The sequence below is a fragment of the Gorilla gorilla genome, chromosome 3, assembly GCF_029281585.2.
Source record: "Gorilla gorilla gorilla isolate KB3781 chromosome 3, NHGRI_mGorGor1-v2.1_pri, whole genome shotgun sequence".
Taxonomy (NCBI): Eukaryota; Metazoa; Chordata; class Mammalia; order Primates; family Hominidae; genus Gorilla; species Gorilla gorilla.
The window spans coordinates 202,906,554-202,934,246 of record NC_073227.2 but is presented as its reverse complement, the minus strand read 5'-3'; the positions used below and the strand labels follow the sequence as shown (position 1 = coordinate 202,934,246).

The 27,693-nt window shown below is 38.5% G+C and overlaps 1 long non-coding RNA gene and 1 pseudogene across 1 annotated transcript in view; one reads left to right on the top strand and one right to left on the bottom strand.

Moving 5' to 3' along the window:
• The window catches only part of LOC101145666 (cyclin-H-like), a 30,092-nt pseudogene extending 22,397 nt beyond the window's left edge, over positions 1-7,695 (top strand).
• LOC134758375 (uncharacterized) overlaps positions 1-27,693 on the bottom strand; it is a 1,115,837-nt gene that overhangs the window by 128,130 nt on the left and 960,014 nt on the right. The gene's annotated exons all lie outside the window — the stretch shown is intronic.

Here is a 27,693-nt window from a genome sequence, read left to right as displayed (position 1 = left end):
ACTACTGGGTTAGGAATAAGACCCCCTTCCCCTCCCTTGTCCGGTGTGCTCTCACCATTGCTCCATCTGCAAGATGCAACCTTCTATAGAAGTAAATTGCCTTGCTGAGAAAATTTTTGCCTGAGTGCTATTTTCACTTGGCGGCACTGAGCATTTACTTCCAACAGGACCAAATTAAATGGCACTTTCTCAGTCCTTGAATTCCTTTGTTTGCAAGGTATATTTTATATCTCAAATCATCCAGTTCTTCTCAGATCTCCTTCCTGTCTTGGCTTCTGTGTTAGTGCACATGGCTCATCAACCTTATCACTATTTCATTCCCGCATTGGTTCCTGCTTCAGTGAGACGGACAGCTCATCCCGGTCTATTTTCTTTTCCTCTCCGTGTTATTTTGCATATATTCCTACCCTCACCCATGTATTCAAGTATCCTTTCTAAGCAGATTAAAATCAAACATGTGACCCTTGTGCTGTTACCGCTTTAGAGCCTTCACTTATGCATTTCCGAAGGTCTGCTGGATATTTCTGCACTGAAGCCCTGCCAGCTCATTGACTTCAGCATGCTGTAACTCTACTTCAAACTCACGTTTCCTTGCATCTTCCCCAATAGTACCACCTTTCTTCTTATCTCTCAAGTAGAGATTCAAAATCCTGAGCTGCACCTCTTACTTTTCTTTCATCCCCTGCAACAATCTTTTTTTTTTTTTTTTTTTTTTTGAGATAGTCTTGCTTTGTGGCCCAGGCTGGAGTGCAGTGGCAAGATCTCAGCTCATTGCAACCTCCACCTCCTGGGCTCAAGTGATTCTTCTGCCTCAGCCTCCAGAGTAGCCGGGATTACAGGCTAATTTGTATTTTTAGTAGACAGGGTTTCACTGCGTTGGCCAGGCTGGTCTTGAACTCCTGACCTCAAGTGATCCACTCATCTCATCTTGGCCTCTCAAAGTGTTGGGATTACAAGCATGAGCCACCACACCAGACCACCTTCACCAGTCTTAAAAACTCTCATGTTGCTTCTTCCTGAGCAACGGTTCTTCAGTCATTTCATTCTTTTCATCCCCGCTGCTACTGTTCTAGCTGTACTTATTTTATTGACTCATATCACATGTATCACATACCATTTCATATTAGAGAAGTCTGTGTATGCTCATCATATTATCTAGATTTCAAGCGTCATGAGGGCAGCATGTATCAGAGCTTGGAATGAAAATTCCTAATGAAGCTTTGAGACCTATCCTATCAGAATCCTGTCGTGTAAGTTTATCCAACTAAGTTGTCAACTTTCCCTTGCCTTTTCCCCTTCCTCATTGCTGAAATCTCCAATGTGGAATTTGAGCTGAAGATCAGTCCAGTGCTTAAAATCACAATAGCTTAAATAGCTTTGTGGCCCTGGCCCACCCCATCTCTGCTTTTATTAAAGTACTAGGTTTCTTCATTTTGGAGACAGTATCCCCGGCGTGTGATCCTAAAATACACTTGAGGTACAAAGATTCTGTGTCTTGTGAGTTGTAGCAAGATGCCTTATTTGTAGTAGGCCATAATTATTTGCTGAATGACTAACAATTTATCTAATCTAATTGATTTCTAAGCCACTGATATTTGTATGTTATTTGTGTATTTTAATGTACATAATTATTAAAACATTAGCAAGTATTTTCTGTCCATTTTAATGGCTCATTACCTTCTATATCATGTTATATCCTGGTTTATATAAGAACATCTGTGTCTAATATATTCCTGTAAATCATCCCTGTTCATTTTCATAAGGATATTAGACTCAGCAAATATGTGTCATGTGGATTTTTATGTGCCAGCCTCTAAACATCACAAAAACTTCCCAGAGCCAGAGATAACTGCACTGAATCAGCTGTTCCCAAGTTTACTTTTAACCGTTGCTCAAATTAGATATCTATGAGCTCCCCTTAGAGTCCAATCCCAGGCTGCCAGCTGCTCCAGATGTAAGGAGCTTTTATAGCCTTCAAACACATTTTATCTGTCATCATTTTCATCAACACGAATATCTTTCTCTTTATTCTCTCTCATAGAACCTGGTAAACAAGGAAGAAAAAAGCTTGGCTTTATTGTAACTCCAAAGAGGTCAGTCTGTGGGGGAAAGAAACAACACAGCATGTCTTTCTTTGCATCTTTTTCCATGCAGTTCTTCAAAGGTTTGTCAACCACCACCTTAATCCATTTATTGAAGACGCCCAATTTTCCAGATGACCTTTTCTTTGGAATTCATTGGAAATGCAGCTTGAAGTGATAGAAAAGAAATGAAGAATGCAGGCAAGTTTCAGCGCTAATTTTGTCTCTACACATTAACCGATCATGTGTTCTGACCAAATTACCCACTTTTTCTCATCTGTAAAATGGGCAGTGATTTTGAGAGGGTTAAACATGAAAAATGATTATAACGTTTTTAAATAAAATAAGCTACAAATACATTTACATACCTTTTGATCCTAATCACAGAGTTAGGATGTATTCAAATAAGTTTGCCAAGATGTAAAGTTAAAGGATGCACATTGCAGCAGCATTGATAATAGCAAACAACTGGAAAAAGCTAATGAAACTATGAAAAGGGAGCTAGAATGGAAATGATGAGATAGCCATATCATGGGATATTATGGAGTCACTTTTTAAAAGTTGTGTGGTTTTGCATAGCTTATAAGGAAATGTTTCTAAGGAGTAATATTAAGGGTAAAAAGTGAGGCCAGGCACAGTGGCTCACACTTGGAATCTCAGCACTTTGGGGGACTGAGGCAGGTGGATTACCTGAGCCTAGAAGTTCCAGACTAGCCTGGACAACATAGTGAGACTCCTCTCTAAAATACACACACACACACACACACACACACACACACACACACACACACACACGTGTATTTATATATATATACAAATACATATGTACATTTTATATATATATATGCATACACTTTTTTTTTTGAGACGGAGTCTTGCTGTATCGCTCAGGCTGGAGTGCAGTGACACAATCTTGGCTCATTGCAACCTCCACCTCCCAGGTTCAAGTGATTCTCCTGCCTCAGCCTCCCAAGTAGCTGGGACTACAGGTGTATTTTTAGTAGAGGCGGGGTTTCACCATATTGGCCAGGCTGGTCTTGAACTCCTGACCTGGTGATCTGTCCTCCTCAGCCTCTCAAAGTGCTGGGATTACAGGCATGAGCCACTGCACCCGGCCTGTATATATATTTTATAAAGAGTAAAAAGTGAGGTATAGAGCACTTATTTAGCATGTTATAAGGTATAAATAAGAAAAGAATGTGTGTGCACATAGGCTACTATATATATGCATGGATATATTCTGGACTAAAACATAAAACTGATAAAATGACCAACTTAGAATAGAATAACTGAGGACAGGAAGGTGTCATTACTTTATGTTACACATGTGTCTACATTTGCATACGTTTTATTTTCTTTATAAAAATAGCAAGAGTAACATGAATAGCATAACAATGAGATTTTTGATATTCTTTTGTATACATTTGTTTAAAAAACTAATATATAACCTGAAAATAAATGTAAAAAATTCTACAAAATTTCAGTGGATATATTGACATAAAAGATTGTTTTGTCATACAAAGAATATCAACATTCAGTCATAGACTCAAAGAAAATTAAGTCTGGAAGATGTGCTGCTTGTAGTGATTTAGTATTGCGTAGGTTAATGCTATACACGGTATTGGGGAGAGTATTTATGTAATCAGCTTTTATCAAGTACCTGCTGTTTCCTTTGCCTTCAAACACCTAGCGTGTAGGCATAAAAGGATTGGAAGGCAGCTCTTGTTCATTGCATCATATTGCTTTTTAAAATCTAAAAAATCATTACTAGATGATACATGAACAAGTATAGTATGATGTGGGTGGGGAAATTCTCCCCAGCTGTGCTGAGGCAATGAGCATGTGGATCTGGAAGAACAGCAGCCGGGCTGAGTCACCACGTCTGCCCCCTGAGTTGTTGGGTGAGGCGGCCGGACTTAGGGAATTCTGATGATTTGCCCAAGGTGAGCTAGATGAGCTGAGTAGCGACTGTGTCTCTAATCAGCCATTTCAGTATGGGGCTTTGTCTGTGGCAACAAACATTCTGTGGTCAAGATGTGGAGAACAGAGCCACCTGATTTAGTCCCCACAATACCACAGAAGGTGTTTATTTTATGAATAAAGATATTCGAAATCACAGAGATGAAATAATTTGCACAAAGACACAGGGCTAAATGATAGCAGAACTGGAATTTAAACTCCTATCTGACTCGCTCCATTGTTTATTGTCTTAAAGACAGGAGTGAAGATACACAAGTGGGAATTGATAAGGTGTGTAGAGAAAACAGTCAGCTGAAGGCTTGTTAAAGTAGTCGAGAGAAATTCTTCTAGGTGCCAGTAGTATGACAGTAAGAAATGAATTCAGAAAGGGAAGGCAGAAGTCAAGTTGAAAAACCAGTGAAATAAAGATTTCCAGGAGACTCTATGGAGCTAGCCTATAAATGTTATGTTCAAATATTCTAATACCTATAACCAAATAGTGGGAGTACTAATAAAAACCTCTACACCTCGCTTGCACTTCTTTTTCCCACAGGCCAAATCTGCAATCCACTTTAAGGTTAATGGCTCTGTCTTTGAGGTATATTTAGTGTGTTCACCTTTTAAGGGTCACACACATAACTATGATAACCTGATTTATCACCTACACCGTGTAACACTATCTTTTACTCCAAACGAAAAATTAAACTTCCTACAAACTCCATAAAGTGCATATTAAAATATCATGCACAGGGCGAATAAAAATGTTACATAATGACAGGTTTAATTTTGTTTATTCTCTTAGCATCTATTCTTGAAAACTAGGCCCCGAATTTCTCTATTTATGCTTCTAAATTCAGAATAGTCTAAAATGTCATTTTTATTATTCCTTATATTAGAGTGCTTAAAATTAAAAACATTCATCAGAAAATTGCTGTCTTTAAAATGTATCACCCAATATGGAATGTAAATATTATATTTAAATATTTTAAAATTACATTATTGTTTAATTTATGATTGCATGAGCACAGTGTAGTTGGGCTATGTGTGGGTGGACAGCTCTGTTCTCAGGCAGAAATATGTCCCTTAACACCACTTTAAAAGCCACAAACCAAAAACCTTCAGCTGCCAGACTGAGGACAGAAAGGTTACCGAAAGCCAAAGAGAAACTGTCACTACTAGACATTTCGAATCAGTCCCTAATTATTGAAAGTCACTTTAAAATATACGGGCACATTGAATTTTCAAAACTGCTTTTATGGAACTAACAACCTAAGAATCAACTGATTTTTTTTTCAGCAAAGAAACAATAAATAAATGCAAAGGAAGAAAGGATGGAATAAGACAAATACAGTGACTTGTACTCCCGGGTATACAATATAAACATACAACCATTTGATTTAAAAATAGAACTTGTATAGCTTTAGCACTCTAGTCAAAAATACACGTTGTCTTAATAAGATGGTAACAAACCCTTATGTGCAAGAAATAGACAGTATAAACTTCATATAGGATGCCGGTTCTAGTTTGTAAATAGGAAATACTTCTTTAAATGTGTAGACTGTCTTATGCATTTCAGAACATTACACGTTCATTGTTTCGTCTGAATCTTGAAACGCGGAGGTACCTTTCTACTCATTCAAGCAGTTGGCCTCGAATGTTCAGGGTCTGCTCAGATCCCGCTTGCTCTATGATTCCTGCGTTGGCTGCCCCAGATGGGAGTAATTCTCCCTCCTCTGAGAGCTTGTGGGGTGATGATCTCATAGGGCAATGGCGCTGTCTTGTGTTTGTCTTTCCTTCCTTCCTTATGATGTATCTCTGAGCTGTCTCTCAGGTCACCTTCTCTCCCTCTTCCCTTCTCCACGTCTCATCCCTTCACTGTAATACCCAGCACAGGACTCTGGCCAGGATTTACAACCACGGTGTCTGTGGGCTGACATGCCTCTGTGTCCTGGCCTGCAGACAAGCCTCGTATGGTCTCTAGTGCTTGTCTGTGTTTACCTAACATTGAAAACCTTGGGAGATTTCATAGAAAAATCTGAATTTCTAGTTTCTTTTGAGGTAGTGGAAGATTTGGCTGCTCTGGGCCAGTCTTACTTCATGGCAGTGACTGGCTAGGGACATGTGGGATCTTCCCCTTCAGGAGTTGCCCATACACTCCAACTTGCCACAGTCCTCCTGGCTCCCTGTTGCACTCCTGCTTTGAAGCATCATCATGAATTAGTGACTACCATTTTTTCTTTAATGACCGAGAAATACCTATCTGCATTCTGATTTCTATTAAAAGTGAGTTGACAGGCTGGGCTCAGAGACAGGTGAATTACCTGAGGTCAGGAGTTCGAGATCAGCCTGGCCAACATGGTGAAACCCCAACTCTACTAAAAATAGAGTGTGGTGGCGTGTGCTGGGTGTGGTGGTGGGTGCCTGTAATCCCAGCTACTGGGGAGGCTGAGGCAGGAGAATCGCTTGAACCCACGAGGCGGAGGTTGCAGTGAGCCAAGATTGTGCCAGGGCACTCCAGCCTGGGCGACATAGTGAGACTCCATCTCAAAAAATAAAAAATAAAAAAGGGAGTTGACAAAAGAAAACAAGAAGAAGCCTAGTACAGTGGTGGCACATGCCTGTAGTCCCAGCTACTCGGGAGGCAGAAGCGAGAGGATCGCTTGGGCTCAGGAGTTCCAGTCCAGCCTGGGAAACATAGCAAGACCCATCTCTAAACAAAAACAAGAAACAAGAAACAAGAAAAAGCCAGAAAGGCCACTGGATGATTCCCAATCTGCAGCCCTCATTTTCAATATGGCTTGGCCCTATTGGCATTTGAGTTTGTGCTTTGTGTTAAAGCGAGAAACTTAGGAGCACAAAGTCTGTGATTCGTCACTTACTTCTTAACTGTGAAGCCCATCCTTCTGGTTTCTCATCTCAAAAGGAGAATCCGAGGTAGTTTTGCTTGAGGATTAAGTAAGGTAAATAAGTAATAACCATCACTCCTGGATAATAATGCTCACATGTGCATTTTTGGCCTACAAAGTAGATAAACTGAATGTATCTAGTCCCCAATTTGTTGGAAACCTTCGGGAGAGTTCTCTCGTACAGGAGGAGACACTTGAACAGAGTTTGGAATATGAACTACCTTTTATACAGCAATGTAAATTTCCATCTGACTGTCCACATCCCCTATAGACCACTGGAGTGCTTCCTCACTGATTTAAAGACTTACTATGCAATGCTGGAGAATCCAGACATTTTGAGGAAAACAGATGATGAACTTCTTAATAGAATCACACTGATGGCTGCTTACTGTTTATACACACCTTCCCAAATTGCCCTGCCTGCCATTTTATCCAGTGTCTTCAGGACTGGAATTACTATGGAAAGTTATTTATTGGACAGTCTGATGTTGAGAGAGAACAGAACTTGCTTGTCACAGTTACGAGATATAGTGAAAAGCATGAGAAATTGAGTAAAAAAGTATGTACCACCCAGATCTGAAGAAGCTGCTGTTCTGAAACTGAAGTTGGAGCAATGTCATTCTGCTGAGCTTGCACTTAATGTAATTATGAAGAAGAGGAAAGGCTGTGAAGATAATGATGATATCTCAAAGAAATCCAGACATGAGGAGGAAGAATACACTGATGATGACCTGGTAGACTCTCTCTAGCCATTTCAAGTTGACTTGTCAACGTTAACTAATCAAGAGAATTAGGAAGCATACCAGGCTTTTAAGGTGAGCTGTGGTTGTGCCACTGCACTCCAGCCTGGGTGACAGAATGAATGAATAAATAAATAAATAGTATATCATATGAAAACATCAAAACATATTAAACATTTCTATTTGCTATCTAATTTTTTTCTTTCATAGTAGTTCATGTAAAAGAAAACATTTTCAAAAAAGCCAGAAAAAAAAAAAAAAAGCTCAGCTCATTATCTGCAACATAGTGGGCACGTGTTGTTACTATCCTTATCATGTGTGACGTTAGGAAATCCTTCAGAACTGAGCTCTTCCATGGGATCACCTCAGCAGCACAGGTTAGATTTGCCCAGCAGCTGGAACTCATGAATCAAGGCTATGAGTCATGATCTAATACATATTTGTTAGATGCCTACTATGTGTCTGGCACTGTTGTAGATACTTGGTATCTATGTTGTAAACAAAGCACATCTGCTCTTATGAAGGCTTACCACCAGTAAGTGAAGGAGATAAGAAATACATACTTAAATATATATATAATTATGCCAGGAACAATATGTGCTGTAAAAAATAAGGCAAGGCAGAAGAATAGAGAAAACACAGGAGCATGTACTGTCTGTATTAGTCCGTTTTCACACTGTTGATAAAGACATACCTGAGACTGGGCAATTTACAAAAGAAACTTTTTTGACTTTTTTGACTTATTTGACTTACAGTTCCATGTGGCTGGGGAGGCCTCACAATCAAGGCAGAAGGTAAGGGAGGAGCAAGTCACATCTTACATGGATGGCAGCAGGCAAAGAGAGCTTGTGCAGGGAAACTCCCATTTTTAAAACTATCAGAGTTCGTGAGACCCATTCACTATCATGAGAACAGCATGGGAAAAGACCCACCCCCTCCATGATTCAATCATCTCCCACGTGGTCCCTCCCACATCACGGGAATTATGGGAGCTATAAGATGAGATTTGGGTGGGGACACAAAGCCAAACCATATCACTATTTTATATAGCTTGGAACAAAGAGAAGGTTCTCCAGCAGGGACCTGGATGCAGTGAGAGAGAATCATGGAGCATTTGAGGGAGGGACATGGCTGGCAGCGAGGACAGAGTGTTGTGAACAGTGACAAAGAGGTCAGTGAATGAGTGACAGAGACTTGAGAGTTTTCCAGGGGTCACATCCCTTTAGGCCTTGTAGGCCATACATAAACACCTAGATTTTAATTGTGATCAGAAATCCTTGGAATCGTTTTTTGAATTTTTTAATTTTTAATTAGTATGGGCATATACTAGTTTTATGTAATTATCGGGTACATGTGATATTTTGATACAGGCATACAATGGATAATGATCAAATCAGAGTGATTGGGGCATCTATCACCTCAAGTGCTTATCCTTAGAATATTTTAATCTTGTAAGTTACATGATCTGCTTGGTTCTAAAAGGCTGCTAGGTGGGTCATAGGCTCTGGGGAAGAAAGAGAAGAAGCACGAGAGAGTCAGGGGGGTGTTAGATCCTCCGTAGATCATGTGAGGACTGATAGTGGCTTGCATCCAAAGGTGGTGGCGGTGGAGGATGTGAAACAGTCAAATCGTGGGGACGCTCTGGGGCTGCAGGCTTCGGAAGAGATCTTGATACTGAAGAGTATCAAGTTTTTGCAGTAAATATGGAAGTGGATATCAAGAGCTCAGTTTTCAACTTAAGTTTTAGATGCCCAAAGGACATCCAAGAGGAGATGTTGAATGGACAGTTAGATACACATCTGGAGTTCAAGGGAGAGGGTGGGGCTAGAGATATACATGGAAATCATTGTTTTATAGAGACAACATCTAAAGCCATGGAATTGAACTCATCAAAGACTTGAGTGCAGAATGAAAAAGAAGAGGCAGGAGGATTGAGCCCTGGGTCACACACTCAGTGATCAGGCCCAGAATGAGGATGCATCAGTCAGATGAGAAGGTGTAGCCAGCACAGTAGGGGCAGAACCAGGAGGGGCCCTCCTCAGGGCCCCAGGTTGCATTCATATCTTGACTTGCAAGGAAGGAAGCTTGCTTCCCAAGGTGATGTATTTTTAGACCAAAGGTGTTTTAGGTATGGAAGGACCTCAGCAGCAATATTTTGCAAGTCCTGCACTTTACAGAAGTTGAGACTGAGACACAGGGAGGTTAATTACCCAAAGTCACACAGTAATTGGTTTGAGTTGATTAGGGATGATGTGTTCCATTGAAGAGATGACAGGCTGGGCCAGAGGTGAGTATCACCTAATGAAGCTGGAATTGTTACCAGTCACTCCTATCTCTAGCCAAGAAAAGGAGGGGACAGGAACAGTCACAGGCATCAGCTGTTGAACTTGTTTCTTAGAAATGCAGACTCTTACAGAGCACTTTCTGTATGCATAATATAATTCTAGACACTGTTCAACTGTAGAGTGAGAAGGTAAATGTTCTTTCCTCCAAGGTTGTTTTTTTCTTCAAATTGGTGGAAGAGTTGAACAATCATAGCAAATATATATACACATATAAAAACTAATTCAGAAATTGAGTTTTTTTTTTAAATCAGAAATTAAGTAGATCTTAAAGCAATATAGATGCTTCCTTAAGAGAGTGTGGTGAATAGGATCCCTAGTACTAGGTGGGGCATCCAATGACTATTTGCTGAGTAAATTAAGGCCTTCTGTTTTCCTCAGTAGGAAACCACTCATGGATAAAGCAATCAAACTGTGAAAGAATAGAAGCATTTTTCCCCAAACTTAAAACTAAAAAGTTATATTCATACAGGTGATGCTGAAATCAATACCGATTGTAAAACACAATGTCCTTAAATATTCTACAACGAATGCTACTTTCAGTTAATCTTCACCTCATCACTCAGTATCATGTGAAAAAAACTTCCTGTTCTCCAAGAGCACATGCTTTGAATATCTAAATGTATGTGTGTCTGGATAGCATGAATTAGGTATTTATCCTAATGCTCTCCCTCACCTTGCCCCCCACCCCCTGACAGGCCCTGGTATGTAATGTTCCCCTCCCTGTGTTCTCATTGTTCAACTTCTACTTATGAGTGAGAATATGTGGTGTTTGGTTTTCTGTTCCTGTGTTAGTTTGCTGAGTATGATGGCTTCCAGCTTCATCCATGTCCCTGCAAAGGACATGAATTCATTCCTTTTCATGGCTGCATAGTATTCCATGGTGTATATGTGCCACATTTTCTTTATCCAGTCTATCATTGATGGGCATTTGGGTTGGTTCCAAGTCTTTGCTATCTCAAACAGTGCTGCAATAAACATACGTGTGCATGTGTCTTTACAGTAGAATGATTTACAATCCTTTGGGGCAAAGACTTCATGATTAAAACACCAAAAGCAATTACAACAAAAGCCAAAATTGACAAATGGGATCTAATTAAACTAAAGAGCTTCTGCACAGCAAAAGAAACTATCATCAGAGTGAAAAGGCAACCTACGGAATGGGAGAACATTTTTGCAATCTACCCGTCTGATAAAGGTCTAATATCCAGAATATACAAAGAACTTAAACACATTTTCTGCTCTTTTAATAGGGGTTTTTTTTTTTGTCTCTTTTAAGATATACAAATATACCTATCTCCAAATTTTATATAAGTGTGTGTGTGTGTGTGTGTGTGTGTGTGTGTGTGTGTGTATGCTCACATGCACATGCATTTACCTCTTTATTGAGAACATATGGACTCCCAGATTTTTATGCAAAGCCATACGTTTCTGTCTGGTATCATATGGCTCTAATTCGATTAACACTATCCAGTCCTGTAATGTGCTTCTTTGTTACATATTATCTAAGTAATATGAGTGAAAATTCCCATTACAGAAGAGGGGAAAAAGAACTTGCTAAATAATCCTTTTGCAGTTTTTTTGGGTGGGGGGGAATGAAGGATGTGAAAACTTCATAAAAACATAAAACTTTACTTTATAATAATAATTTGAAGACTCTGATATACCCGGTATTTTTGCTGGTATTTTATATTTTAATCCATAACTTTACACTAAACAAGATCCAAAAGTGGGAAAACATTGTGGTGAAATTCTGTGATTTTAAATATAGCGGGCAGCTGGAAAGAAAGTGGAAATGTGTGTGCTGATGTGAGGGGTGTGTTACGGGCTTTCAGCTGTGAGTATTTTCAGTAAATATCTGCAAATATTATAGAGCACATGCCATGGAAGAAAGATCATAAAGCTCATAGACTCTCATGACATATTGAGTAATTTCCACTGGAAATCTCTAAAATAATTCTTGTAGGCAGGATCAGAGGCTCATCTAAACAACTGTTTTGGCCAACACTGATGTCTTTTCCTTTCGTTTGGGAGATCAGATATTGAATTTAGCCTCAAAGGTGGATCCCATTCTGGGTAGCCCCAGAGGACAGGCTAGAGGCTTGGTTTTGGTTGGGTTTTTCCCTTGTGGCAGAGGAATTGTAAAATTTATTTCAAGATCCTTACTAGGGTGGCGTGAGTAGTGGATATGGTCACTCCATGAGTGACATCACCAGGTGACTTTGGCCATGTGATTCCATCCAGTAATTTTGATTCATCATGACAGACAGGCTCATACATTTTTTTTGGTACAGAGGTAGAATATACTTGGGGCACCTCACACCATTAGAAGTTTCTTAGTTATAGAAGGGCTATGATTTTGGGGAGGAAGCTTAGTGTCAAATTCTTCCTGTCCCTTGATCATTGAGAAGGTTTGCTGCAAGTCAGCATCATTGGTTTCCTCTCTGTACTAAAAATTGGGCTCCAATCTGAAAGAAAGTTAAAAATATGGAAGTCTACCTGCCTTGGAGAAAATGATGGAAATGGCAGTGTGTGCACACGTGGGCAGGTGCACAAAAGCTCAGGCAGAAATAGATGCCTCTCATTGAACTGATTTGCCACTTGAGAGAGAATAAAGAAACTAGCAATATCCAGATGTTATAATCCTGTTCTCAATGATACTACTGGCAGCTCTTGTGCTCCGGGGGAAAGGAAGGGAGTAGGTCTCTCCTGTGGTGAAATCACGGAGGAGAAAGACGGAAGCCTATTCTTTGTTGCACTTCACACTGAGTGCTTTACACAGAGCAGAGGCCCAATTAATGCTTGTGGAATTGAATTTATTGAATTGCACTGAAGGAAAAAGAGGACTCAAGGGGCTTCGAGACTTCAAGAGTATATTGCAAGAGGGTCAGTTTCAAGTCAAGACTGAAATTCTAAATCTCTAGGTATGTCTGTTGTGAACTGGAGATATATATAGGTATATCTTAAATGGGAAACAAACAACAAATACACGCATTGGAACTGCTGAATGTTTGGTATTGGACCATATTTATATATGATATGTGAAAGAATATACTGATTTTCAACTAATATTATTTTAATACATCTTGAGCCAAAATTTATTTACTTTCCTTTAAGTTTTTGTGAAATTTTGAATGATGATAACCAGATAAAGTGATTAAAGATGACATATTTTTTACTTAATTAAAACTCTTAATGGAAAAAGTTTTTCCACTAAATTTGAAGAGTAAGTTAAGCTATTTTTGAATCTAAATTAATCAAGAAGCCAAAATATTTTTGGCATTGGCAATCAGGATGCCTTTAAAATGTTCTCATAAATCAATGAAGATTTAAGATCTTCCTCAAATTTTGAAGATAAACTCATATTTGGGCTGTGATGAAGTGTGAAAAATTTCAGCATAGAAGTTGTTATTTTCATGAATTTATGAGTGTGTGAGAACATCTCTCTGCTAAATTAATTACAGCAATAAATACTACAACCAATATAAAATGAAAGGTTAAAAAATTTGTCCTAAAATTTTTAAAAATCAAGAAAAAAGGTCAGTGGGAAAAAATTAGGTTTACTTCAAGAATAAAATATTCAGGGTAGTTGATAAAAATACTGTTAGGATCCTATACAAAAAACATAGCCTGTAATCCCACCACATTGGGAGGCTGAGGTGGGAGGATCACAAGGTCAAGAGATTGAGACCATCCTGGCCAACATGGTGAAACCCCATCTCTACTAAAAATACAAAAACTAGCTGGGTGTGGTGGTGCATGCCTGTAGTCCCAGCTACTCAGGAGGCTGAGGCAGGAGAATCACTTGAACCCGGGAGGCAGAGGTTTCAGTGAGCTGAGATTGCGCCACTGCACTCCAGCCTGGTGACAGAGCGAGACTCTGTCTCAAAAAAAACCCCAAAAAACAAAAAACAAAACAAAACAAAAAACAAAACAACAAAACAACAAAACAAATAAAAGAAAAAACCCACATAAAGAATTGGGTAAAATTAGTTTAAAAATTGTTGTTGGTTTTCTTTCACTTTTTTGTAAATACTGTATCAAGTATTTTTCTTTCTATGTTTCTCTAATTCTTGTAGTTCTTAAATACTCTTTAATTTTTAAATTTATAACCAAATAAAAACAAAATTAAATTCTTTTACCTAAGTCTTAAGGATAAAAAGACAATATATACCTCAAGATTTTTTACTTTTAACTTCTGAGATAACATGTGGACCTAGAACTAGTCTTCTAATTAATCTAGTACTTTCTGTTCAAAATATTCAAAAACTGTTAAAAGAAGAAGAGAGACAGTATGAAAAGTGACATAAAAAAATCACATGGTTTTTACTTCTAGACTGGAAAAAAAACATTAGCCCAAATTATTGGTATTTAGATTAAATCTTTGAAAATATTCACTATAAATATTTTAGAATGTAGAAAACAAAAATCTCTATTACAATGAATAATATGGTAATGTAAAATTGTTGCTTTTGTTTTACAAATTGTTAAATAATAAAAGTTAAATAATACATTAAAGACTACCTTATAATTTAGCAACTGCTTCATCATTTCAGCAGAATGTTCTTTTTTAGAATCAGTAAACAACGAAATAAAAGATGTAATTGCAATATCTTCAAAACACCACTTACTTTGAAAAATAGTGAATGAAATGCATTTAATGGTAAAAATTTTGAAATATTATTACAAGCAGAAAGTTTGGGCCCTTGGAATCACATACACATGACAGATGAAAAATATTAAAGGAGGTATTTACCACAAAGAATATTTTCCCAACAGAAATTTAGAAAGGGGTCTGGTCTGATAGAGTAATGGGTTATATGAAAACCTTCAAACATCTTAATTCAGAAAGATGAATGCCAGGAAGCTTAATGAGTTGGGGGAGTTCAAGTTTGCTGATTAGAACATATAGCAATATACATTTCAGTGGGACCAGAGAATATTTTACTGATCGTGAAAATGTGAATAAGCAGAGTTGATGGGGCTTACACCACCTTCACTTTCTTTTCCTTTATGTTAATAATCAGAGGAAATTTAATCAATGGAAAATATAAACCAGGAACAGGCTTTAGATATAAATATAGAAGAGACGAGTAAAAATGTAGAACAAAACAGTAAAAACACCTAGAATAAAACACTGGAATTGGGTAACTATTTTATTATCTGTTGACAGAAATATCACAAAGGGGTGTGTGTGTGTGTGTGTGTGTGTGTGTGTGTGTACCTACAGATGTGTTGACTCACCTACTACTGTTTTTTTCAAAGATTATATTTAAAAACAAGCAATGAAGTACCACTGAAGTATTTTTAGTATGAACTGATCCTTTTCCATTTTCTCTTTTCAATGAAGTTGGATTGCATGAAGTGAATAAAGCTGCTTGACTTGATCTTATCAGCCTACAGCAGATAAAGAAAGAATTTCTAATGGTGCCTACGTCATTGACTGCAGTTTTTAGAGAAATAGAGAAATAGAATTGTTGGTGAGTCACATGGCTCTGATATTGCTCTAATGCGATGGCAGTTTTGGTGAGGGTTTTGATATTTAATGAGTGAATAAGGGCAGAGCAAGTCTTTTAAGCCCATTTCTGATGGAAGCATAACCATATAAGTTTAAAATAAGAAAAGAAAAGAAGGGGAAGAAAGAATGAATAAATTTATTGATCAGATAATGCTGAAGGCATTAGAAGATGCCAACATTAATACAGTTAATAAATACATTGTTTACACAAGTGTGTCACTATCACTGGCCAGCATAAAAACTGTCCTTGCCCAATAGTATTTCCTCAAACAATTGAAATTGAAGATAAAGCTCAGTATTTCCAGTGATCTCTAACTTTCAGATTTAGATGTAGATGATAAGTTTTTGTATCAAAATCTTTGATCAACGCTATGAATCCTGTTCTTGCAAAGCTGTAAGAACCCCAAGATTCTTCTAAATTTTAACTTAAAGTCAGTATCATAAGAATGCCAAGTTTAAAAATGGAACAATGTTCTACCTTTTAGTTAGTATGAAATTAGTTGAGAAGAGACTAATTGGATAGTCACTTGTAAATGTATTCCTGGATACACTTAGCCAAGAATGATGCAGGAGCTCTTCTTTTGACTAATAACACATTTCATGCTCTTTAGTATGTCTTTATATCTGCGTCAAAGCTGAAATCAACGAGGTATGGATAAAAAATGGGCTGAATATTGGAAGATGCCAATAAGACCCATTCCACTAACCCCTTCATTTGTGCGAAAACAATTTGTTTGAAATGCTGAATTTATGTGCTGAATAATTTGTTTGAACTGCTAGGCTGCAGATCTGGGGGCAGAACTAGTGAAAAATAGCCAGCTTTGGAGCTGGCAGGCTGAAGGGAAGAAGGAACAATTGGGCTAGGGTGAATCCCTATGGAGGAATCGAGCCTTTTCAGGAAGGGAATGTCAGGGTGAAAAGCAGGAGTTCTTTTTCAGGGCTAGGATGGATAACAAAGGCTGCACAAGGTGGGTAATAGAATTTCAGTTTCTGAAAGATGACTTCCAGGAAGAAGGTCTCCCCCAGTGTGGAGCCATATCTTGGGGTTTAAATTGAGCCCTCATCCTGTAAGAGGTCTGTGATGCTGCAGATTCTTTCTACCAGGCAAGGCCTCCTGGAATTAATCAGAGCCCAGCTATGTGGAGGAAGAACAGCTGGAGCATCTGGGCAGAGGCTGGCTGAGGGCCTGGTAAGCTGGTGTCTACTGAGAGACAGCATTCCTTTGGAACACCTAAGCCCACTGCTGTAGCAACGAAGAGAAGGGAGCCCTGGTCTTCCACTCTCATTAAATACACCCCAGTGGTCAATGCATGCCTCCATTTTTTGTGAGAATCCTCATTTCTCATGTGTGTGCATTTAGCGTGTACCATGGCTTCAGATGGTTCACACTTATTATTTTCCCACCTGGCTTTGAGATGCATCTGGGGAAAGCTGGTGCTGTCACCTTTCAGGATGAAGAGCAAACGCTAAATTTTAATTACAAAATACCAGGATGTCTTTGAGAACATTGTTCTTAACTTCAGTAAGATTTTTCAGTTCTTTTAAAAATCCTTTGTATGGTATCTCAGAATCACAAAGTTTAATTTTAAAAGGGATCATCATGATGAGCTTATTCAACACTTTCATTTCATATGCAACAGAATGGAGGTCTAGAAGGATTAATTGACTTACTTAAGGTCATTTTTATAGAAACGAAAAAAAAAAATCTTGAACAAATTCTCTAGCTTTTAGATTGGGGGAATAAGACTATTTACTCATTCACTTCCCAACAAATCACTCACCCACTATCCCGAAGCCCAAGGCCTGCTCTCTTCCATGGATACCCACTTTCCCTTGATTCAGAACTTGACAGTAAGTGGAGTGGGGAGGAAAGCCTATTAAAGGCTATGCTCTTTAAACAGAGTGCTTACATTTTAGACACAGTAGGAATAACAGTAGAGAAAGCAATTAGCAGGGGGAATGTCAGGAAGTCAGTCTGTTCTATGAAGAAAATCAACTACCTTTAAACAGTCAAAGAAAGCTTGGGTATATAACAGACTTTTGCCAATGGAGACACAATTAAAATAAACTTTGAGGCGGGCATGGTGGAGGGGAAAGGTTTATACAGAGAATACAATCAGGTTGGGTACAGTGGCTCACACCTGTAATCCCAGCACTTTGGGAGGCTAAGGCAGGAGGATCACCTGAGGCCAGGAGTTTGAGACCACTCTGGCAACACAGTGAGACCTTGTCTCTATAAAAAATTTAAAAATTAGCTGGATGTTGTGGTGACATGCCTGTAGTCCCAGCTACCCAGGAGGCTGGTAAGGGAGGATTGCTTGAGCCTAGGAGTTCAAGACTGCAGTGAGCTACAACTGCACCACTGCCCTCCAGCCTGGGCAACAGAGCGAGATCCTGTCTCAAAAAAAAAAAAAAATCAGCCAGATAGAAAGTTGCACAGAAAAGATGGAAAGATGGAAAAATTGGGGGACTGGGAGCACAAGTGTGTACTGAATGAGGGTGCTTAGAACCGCTGTGTAACTGTGTGCTGAGATAATGTTTATTACTGGAATAGCTAATGATAAGTTAATTAGGTTATCTTACATAGTTTGATTCAGAAAGAAACTTATTGTTTGCCTCATGGAACGAACTAAGCCTTTACAGATGTTTAAATTTGCGAAAATACTAATTTTGTTTAGGCCCTCACTAAAAGATAAAAAATAGTCAACAGACACATACTTACACAATACAAACACATTATTTCCACTGACAGGGAATGAAATCCAACAGTTAATACGTATTTATTCATTTAACAGCGTATGTTAATGTGTTAAACCTAACCTCCTGCTTATTAGAATGAAATGAATGAATGTTATTAGAAATAACATTATAGGTCAAGCAGAAGATAGCCCTACACAATATTCTTGCTGAATAAATAAATAACTGTGGCGGATTGACTTTCTAAAGGAGACATCAACTGAAAGAAGTGATTAAAGTTGACAATGGAATTGTACAAATGACCCTAATTAATGAATTTTCTAATATTTTTCATGTTTATAAACATTAGCCCCGTTTGCACACTGTGTGCATAAATATGCATGCATTACAACCAGTGACGTCCATAACTGGATGCAAATCACGCTCAGACACCTACTCTGTGGCATCTGTGAATTCTGACATATCATTCTATCGTAAGCTGGAGAAAGTTCTAATTTCCCCGTTTTTTTTTTTTTTTTTTTCTGCCACTGAATTGGAGACCATTGACTTGGCAAAGCCCCTAACACCAGATCTCAGATAAAACTGACCATTTACAAGACATCAAATCTTCTGCAGCTTTGGATTAAGGATTCTGACCTTAAAAAAAGAAAAAGTTCGACTTCCAATCACTTCTTCTCTTTATAAATACGATAAACCGATGGCTGTTTTGCTCATACTCCCTGACAGTAGTAAGATAATGTCACTCTTCAAATAAGTTCTTACTTATTGGTTACCTTTTGATGGGTTTATCAGCTGCCAACAAATAATAGAGAACTATTTTGGTGAAGCCAGTCACACCAGGCCTGTAAATGAGAATATCTGTGTGTGAAGTCCGAGCAGTACAGGTAGGTCTCCACGGCACAAGCTTCTGAGAGAATTAGAGCTACCTTCGCCGGGCACGTGGCTCACGCCTGTAATCCCAGCACTTTGGGAGGCTGAGGCGGGTGGATCACGAGGTCAGGAGATCGAGACCATCCTGGCTAACACGGTGAAACCCCGTCTCTACTAAAAATACAAAAAATTAGCCGGGCATGGTGGCGCGCGCCTGTAGTCCCAGCTACGCGGGAGGCTGAGGCAGGAGAATGGCGTGAACCCGGGAGGCAGAGCTTGCAGTGAGTCGAGATCGCACCACTGCACTCCAGCCTGGGCGACAGAGCGAGACTCCGTCTCAAAAAAAAAAAAAAAAAAAGAGCTACCTTCATGCTCTTACTTTTCTCGCTAGCCCTCATGTAATTACGGTAGAAAGTGCCATTACTCATGACATCATTACTGCTAATGATGACCAGAATACAGGCTTAAGTTAAAGGGTAGTGTTACTGTTTCATTAGGAACCCCGAAATTAGTAACATCATCATTGCCTCATATCCTATTAATTAAGACCAGCTCCTTATCCAAAAACATGAGAAGCTCATAGTTGGTGACATTCTCTTTGCAGGTGTTTAGGTTTAAAACTGTGTTTTCTTCTTACCTGCTAGAACTCGATTTTTTTTCAACTTCTCAAAAATGTAGACAGGATTATCCAAGCCTGTTTTTTCCCTCCTACATATAAAACATAACATCTTATGTTTGATGTTTGTTTATTGGTAGTTTTATGAGCAATAAAAATGCTTTGCTAAGTGTATAGTTCTCTAAAATATACATATTTTAAATGGATAGAAAAAATTACAAATTATTTCAAAGGCTTTGGTAAAATATCGGGATGGCTCTGTATAGTGTGGGACTGTCTTGTGTTGCTAAAACATTTTAACCTAAAGCTGTGCTCTCCTATTCTGATTAATCATTTAAAAACCAAATACAAATCAAATGCAGAAACAGGACCAAATACTAACAAAAGCATTTTCCTTGCATATTCACGAGAACATTTCATTTGGGATTAGTAGTTTCATAAAAGCACAAATATAAATGTCAATGAATTTTACATTACACCGATGATATTGCAGAAGTAAAAATCCTTGCATTTATTGATACCTAATTTGGAAACCACAAAATACTGGATGCATCCTAAGAGGAATGGTGGGGGTGGGGGGGGCAGGGGAAAGTGGAAGTAGAGATGCCTGCCTGTATATTTTTGAAATGTGTCTTCGATGACTATAATTTATTAGCTATATTATCATAATGTTAACATTATAATAAAAATTAACCTTCAGGTCTATTCCATAGGTTTATAATTTTAGTGGGCAGAATAATGCAAAACAAGTTCAGAGTGTGGGTTCATGAGTGGAACCCCACTTGTTCTGTATTTTTGCCTGGAGTTACATGAGAATGTAGACATTAATTCTTACATTTATGGAACACCGTTTTTGTCATTTAAATTCATTTTTATTCAGTCTTTTTCATTTAAGCATGCTTCAATGTATTTATAATAAATGAGAATACATATAAACCTTCCAGAACATCTCTGGGAATACGGAATTATATTAATGACACTCTTAATGTCATTTATTTGACATGGGATCTGATTATGCCATTAAAGACCTAGTTCCTCTGATACTCACACAGGGATTAGAAATAACTGAATTGGGGAAACATCCCAGGAACTAGGAATAGTTATTTTTAAATTCAATGGTAGAATTCACACATTTAAAATGGTACAATTCACAGTTCTTCCTCTTCTGGAATGTTAAATCATGTTTGAGAGGAAATTCTTATATTCATGATAAATTAGAAAACAATTTGGAAGCAACCTATAAAACGTATAGACAGTTTCAGCCTGTATGTGTCACTCAGAGGCAATTCAGAACATGAGAAAAACCACCGCGGGCTCATGTTAATTCAGACAAACTTCATGGAGAGGGAAAATTTTGAGCTGAGTATTAACGATGTGTAGGATTTAGCAGAAACAGAGAGAAAAAAGACTAGGAGTGAATCGGAGCATGTGAGGGGCCAAGGTGGCTAGGAGTGCTCTAAGAGGCAAGAAACAATTCCTCTTAGGATGCATCAAGAATGTTCCAAGATCGAGAAAGTAAACTGGGACCAGTTCATACGGACCCTTAATGTGGGGTTGAAACTTTCAAATTTATTCAAATATGCAAAAGAAGCTAATATAGATTTTTAACAAATGGCATACATGGTGAAAATTACTCTATTGTATAGCCACCATTAAATAAAATGGTGACACTCAGAAACTAGGTAGTCTACTATTAAAAATGAGAAGTAAAGTCATGATGGTAAATTAGAGTAACCATAGTATGACACGGGAAGGAGAAATAAACCAGAAACTTTGCAAAGCGTGTATACTAGGACTCAGTGGCTACCTGAGTGTGGGATGGGAGAGAGATGCAATTCATAGAAGCAAGGAGACATTCATTGAAGTAGGAAGTGTCTTAGTCTGTGTTGGGCTGCAACAATAAAATCCCACAAACTATGTAATTTGCAAAGAATAGAAATTTATTTTTCACAGTTTTGGAGGCTGGGAAGTCCAAGATCAAGGCATTGGCAGGTTTGGTGTCTGGTGAGCCTCCAGTCTATCCTGGACAAATGCTATGTCCTCACATGGCAGAATGTCAAAGGGTAAGAAGGTTGAATTCCCTCTGTCAAGTCCTTTTCGAAGGGTACCTAATCCGATACATGAGGAAGGAGTCCTCGTGGCTTACTGGCTTAATCACCTCTTAAACAACCTCTCCCCTTTCCCCCATACTATCACACTGGCCACACTTGAATTTTGGAGGGTACACATTCAGATCCTAACAAAAAGTTAGACAAAGGATTCATTTTTGATCATCACATACACTAGATTTGACTTTACAAACATGACCACCTGATTGGACGTGTTCTGTAAACAGCTGGAAATAAATGAAGGATAAAGGCATGGGCTGAAACTGCAGGTTTAATAATGAGCATATTGGTGATAGTTGACATGGCAAGAGTGGATGAGCAATCTAAGGATTTGGATAAAGAAAGAAAATTGAGCAAGAGTAGAAAGTCTGAGAATTTGATCTGAAGAGAACGGGTAGAAATAGAAGCAAGAAAGGAGATAAAGAAAGAGAAAATAAGAAAGGTATTAGGATGGCTAAGAGAAGCCAAGGAAGAGGTTGTGAAGGAGGGAATCATGGTATCAAAAGCTGCAGAGATGGCAGGTGCTGAGTGGTAGGAAAGACCATCTGGATTTGTACTACAGGGGTTGTAAATATTAGATTAACTGGGTTGTTTAGGGAGGGAATAATTTAGTGCAAATGTTAGTTTCTTAAGATGACAAGGTTTCAATTTATATTTTAGATGCATTTTCCTCCTATTAGGGAACAAGTAGCCAACTCCTTAGTTTGTTTCTTATTGGAATTTAGCAGTTTAGCTGAACTAATTTACGTTTTTGAGCTTATGAACAGCTGCAACGTTGTATTTAAATTTCATCTGCTCTCTGTCCTACTTAATGTTCCAGTGACAATCCATCTTACTTTCAAGTCTGACAATTTCATAAGGGTATTGACCACCCACAGAGAGTATGCCTTCAAAAGGGAAAGCCCTTTAAGAGCTGTGTTGAGTGAAGCAAAAATGCTTAGATTGTAGTCAATACTATTAGAACTGAACTGGGATGAGAGTGTAGTGATTCAGAAGAATTAGTTCCATTATTTTTACTGAAGCTTCAGGAAAGCAATAGCATCCAGGAAAACAATAGAATTTGGGGCACTGTGATGGTCATTGGGATACTATTCACTGTAGTTGAACAACCCACTAAAATATTTCAGTAAAAGTGCAGTTAAACACACAGAGCTGAAAACTTCACCAACTCTACAGACACTAATGATTTTCCATACAAATGGCTGGGGCCCCTTTAAGTAAAAATAATGAACAAGACTATATTCTGCTTGCTTTATAATAGAGACTTCTGATAAGAAGTGATTTCATTCTAATAATAGAGTGGGGGCACAGTTTAACACGTTAGAATAAATTGCTTGATTTTAATAATCTTAAGTGCAAACATTTTTTTAAAAGCCCACAATGAATATTGACATTTAGAAACCTTTTAATAGTAGCATAATTCCTATATATAAAGCTAAGATAGTAAGGGATCTATTTTTTTCTTCTTTCAACTGAGTAGCTTTGTATTTTAGTAGTCTTTTTTTTTTCTTTGAAAACCAGATTCCTATTTATAAATATTTCTGCATCAGGACAGTACTCCTTTAAATTAAGTGTGTCCTGAAGTGACCCATATCTGGCCATCGGGTAACCTGCATCAGGTAGCACCACATGTTCACAATCAACCCCAGCATGCACCCCTTGGGCTGATAACTAAAATGTGACAATTCTGATAATTAAACCACCTAAAGCCGGTGGCTGATGTCTTGCATTAATTCAAAACAGCTTAAGGTGAAACAGCACACTATCCAATTACCAGAGACATGCCTGTATATGCTCTCAGCCATGTTGGCATGGCTTTCCTCAGATACACTGAACCTCATACCTGACAGAAACTCTAATTTAAACAAATAAAGGAGGTGGCTGATGGATTGTAGCCTGCTTAATCTAACTATTAGTCCCTCTGAAGACTTCTCTTGATTAGCAAGGCTGAGTAGGTCAGAGGATGACATTTTCCAATCAACCTAACATTCATGTAGAAATTATATTTTTCTGTATCATTCATTAAGAGCTAGTGGAATTCAGATTTTTGGCTTATAAGGAAGATCCCAATTAATTAAAATAATGAAGAAGAAAAATAAAAGCAAATTATTTTATACTGGAGTATAGTTTTAACACTTATATGCATAGATTCCGTCAGCAGTAGAGGATGTTAGGATTTCCACACTCTTCCCAAAATGCAACCAGAAAATACTACAATGGAAGGCACAGTTCCAAGGATTATAGTTTTCTGTATCTTTGCTGTTCAAAGCAAGAGCAGTCGTGAAGCACCTCACTAATTTGAGGATTAATTTATAATTATTGCCCGTTCAATGAAATTGTTCACACCGCTTCTCTACCACGACTACCACGATCATTAAATAGTATTGATTGTATGCCAAAAACAGCCTCAAAAAGCATACCATGTGTGCTAGGCTGTTCTTGCGTTGCTGTAAAGGAATACCGGAGGCTGGGTAATTTATAAAGAAAAAGCGATTTATTTCTGCTTGCAGGTCTGCAGGCTATATGGGCAGGGTGGTGCCAGCATCTGCTTCCGGTGAGGTCCTCAGAAAGCTTCTAATCATAGCAGAAGGGAACGGGGAGCCGGCATGTCACATGGTGAGAGTGGAAGCGAGAGAGCAGGCTGGGAATGGGGGTGCCACACACTTTCAAACACCCAGATCCCATGTGAACGCACGCATCACCACGGGGATGGTGCTAAGCCCCTCATGAGGGATCCGCCCTGTGATGCAATATCCCCCCACCGGGCCCCACCTCTAACACTGGGCATTACGCTTCATCGTGAGATTTGGAAGGGACAAATATCCAAACCATGTCACCATGTAAGTGTAGTGTGATGGTTAATTTAATGTGTCAACTTTAGTGGGCTAAGGGATGCCCGGGTAGCTGGTGAAACAGTATTCCTTGGTGCGTTTGAGAGGGTGTTTCTGGAAGAGATCAGCATTTGAATCGTGAACTGACAAAGGAAGATCCCCCTCCCCAGTGAGGGTGGGTGTCGACTAATCTCTTGAGGGCCCAAATAGAACAAAAATGTGGAGGAAAGGTGAATTTTCTTCTGTCTGAGCTGGAACACACATCTCCTGCTCTTGGACATTGGCACTCCTGGTTCTCAGGCCTTCAAACTAGAACTGTGGCTTACACTGTTCCCCCTCCTCCAACGGACCCCTGCCCCAAGGCCTTCTGACTGAACCACCGGCTTTCTTGGTTTCTCCAGTTTGCAGATGTCAGACTGTGGGACTTCTCAGCCTCCATAATCATATGAGTCTATTCTTGTAAGTCTCTCTCTCTGTCTCTCTACACACACACACACACACACACACACACACACATATATATGTGTATATATACATATATATATGTACACATTTCTATTGGTTTTGTTTCTCTGGAGAACGCTGACTAATACAGACAGTGAATTTAACCTGATTTGAATTTGTTCTTTTCACAGGCTATCTAAACGTTTACCTACAAGCCTAGGGTCTATCCGGGTGCAGGTTGGGAAATGACAAACTAAAATTGAGCCTTGGCCAGGCACAGTGGCTCATGCCTATAACCCTAGCATTTTGGGAGGCCGAAGCCGGTGGATCACTTGAGGTCAGGAGTTCAAGACCAGCTTGGCCAACATGGGGAAACCCCTGGCTCTACTAAAAATATGAAAATTAGCCTGGTGTGGTGGCGGGCACCTGTAATTCCAGCTACTTTTGGGGCTGAAGCATGAGAATCGCTTAAACCTGGGAGGCAGAGGTTGCAGTGAGCTGAGATTATTCCACTGCACTCCAGCCTGGGCAGCAGAACAAGACTCTGTGTCAATAAAATAAAATAAAACAATAGGAAAGAATAGAATAGAATAGAATAGAATAGAATAGAATAGAATAGAATAGAATAGAATAAAATTGAGCCTCATCTGGGAAGCTGTTTAAGATTATTGTGTCTGATTTTTATTGCTTGCCTTTTTTCTCATGTGTACATATATAGTGCATATATTGTAGGCATGAAATAGCCAAAAGTTAAATCCTTGAGGTCCTTCAATCAAGGGAATATGCTTGATAGTTTAAGGAGGAAGAGGGATTTGAATTCAAGATTTTTGTATTGTAAAGGCTATTCTAGGTTGTTCACCATTTTGAAGCTGCATCCCATCTTTAAAATGCCAAGGGATGTAAAATTATCCAGTGTATCCTGGAGTCCGAGAGGCTGATCAGAGCGTGTGCAGAAGAGAGACACTGTTCTCAGATACGAAGCACTGAACTTAAAATTTTGTCGTGAAGAATGTCGGAAGAAGGCAAATGCCCTTGGAAATACTTTAAGCAGTTGTGGTTGCAGCCAGGATATAAAGCATGATTCAAGGGAACATTCACTCCAGTGAAGACTGGATAGAGAAGCACAGAGAAAAAAAGAGAATGAAGAGAACTAAACGGAAAAAAAGAGAACCAGAATACTCCTGTAGCCACCTACTAACAGATTAAAGGTATCATTAATTTCCTAATAAAGAGAAATTGGAAATAGTCATTAGAAATCTAATGTATTTTGTCAAGTCTATCATTAAGCTTACATTAACAGCCTTGTAAATACATTTAGTTTTTAATGCATACTGTAAGTTTGGGTTCTGGCTGTCAAATGTCCTATTTAAAAAAAAAAAATCACACAAGTACGTGTAAAGATAGCCATATAATTTGGGAAGACCCGACCAGTAACTGAAGCTTAGAATCTGGGGCTCAGAAAGGACATTTTTTTTCTAGTGTTTCTAATGCCCATTATAATCAGTCTTTTAGACTGGCACTTAGGGGAAATAAGGTGAGCAGGAAGAAAAACTTTTTAAATTACACTGTAGAAGAACTCATGAAATAAAACAGGAAAGTATTTAAAGTATTTGCTGGGTTCTTATGAGCCAAGTTTCGTCAAGGTAGCTATTTTCTCTAGCTTCCAGATTTTATTTATGTTGGCTCAATGGAAAACTTTCCTCATGGTAAAGGACATTCAAGCAGGTGTCAGGCACTAGGAATAATGTCAGATATTCATTACCCAATTTAGAAATATCACTGAATTAAAACTGAATTAAACTGAATTGAAACTGATGATTAACCCAAAGTTTATTAGTAAGGTGTAATATCAAAATTAAACCAGTAACAATGTAAGATTTTTAAACCAAATTTTTAAAATTACTTCTAAGTTTTAGTTTGAATATGAAATGAAGGCTTGTGAAATTAGAAAGAAACCTAAGAGATTTTTCTTACTGATGGTAATGTATAGCTGAATATTAAGGGCATGTGCCTATGCACCATACACTTGATTTGTATAATATATAATATCAAATATGTAGAATACATATAAATTATTAACACTGGGTGAAATAGAGAATCCAGAGAAAATGCCAAGAATCCATGTGATTTAAATGTTATTTAATTAATGATTTTCATGTATTGAACCAATATTTATCTCAAAAGTTTGCTTCAAAATTAAAATACATTTGTAGTTCATTTAATATCTAGCTACTTTCAAAATTTTTAGCACAACTTAATGAAGAAAAAGTTGTAGAGGCCGGGCACGGTGGCTCATTCATGCCTGTAATCCCAGCACTTTCGGAGGCTGAGGTAGGCGGATCACTTGAGGTCCGGAGTTCGAAAGTAGCCTGATCAATATGGTGAAACCCCATCTCTATTGAAAATACAAAAATTAGCTGGGTGTGGTGGCAAGCGCCTGTAGTCCCAGCTACTCAGGAGGCTGAGGCGGGAGAATTGCTTGAACCCAGAAGGCGGAGGTTGCAGTGAGTGGCGATCACGCCACTGCATTTCAGCCTGAGTGATGGAGGGAGACCCTGTCTCAAAAAAAAAAAAAAAAAAA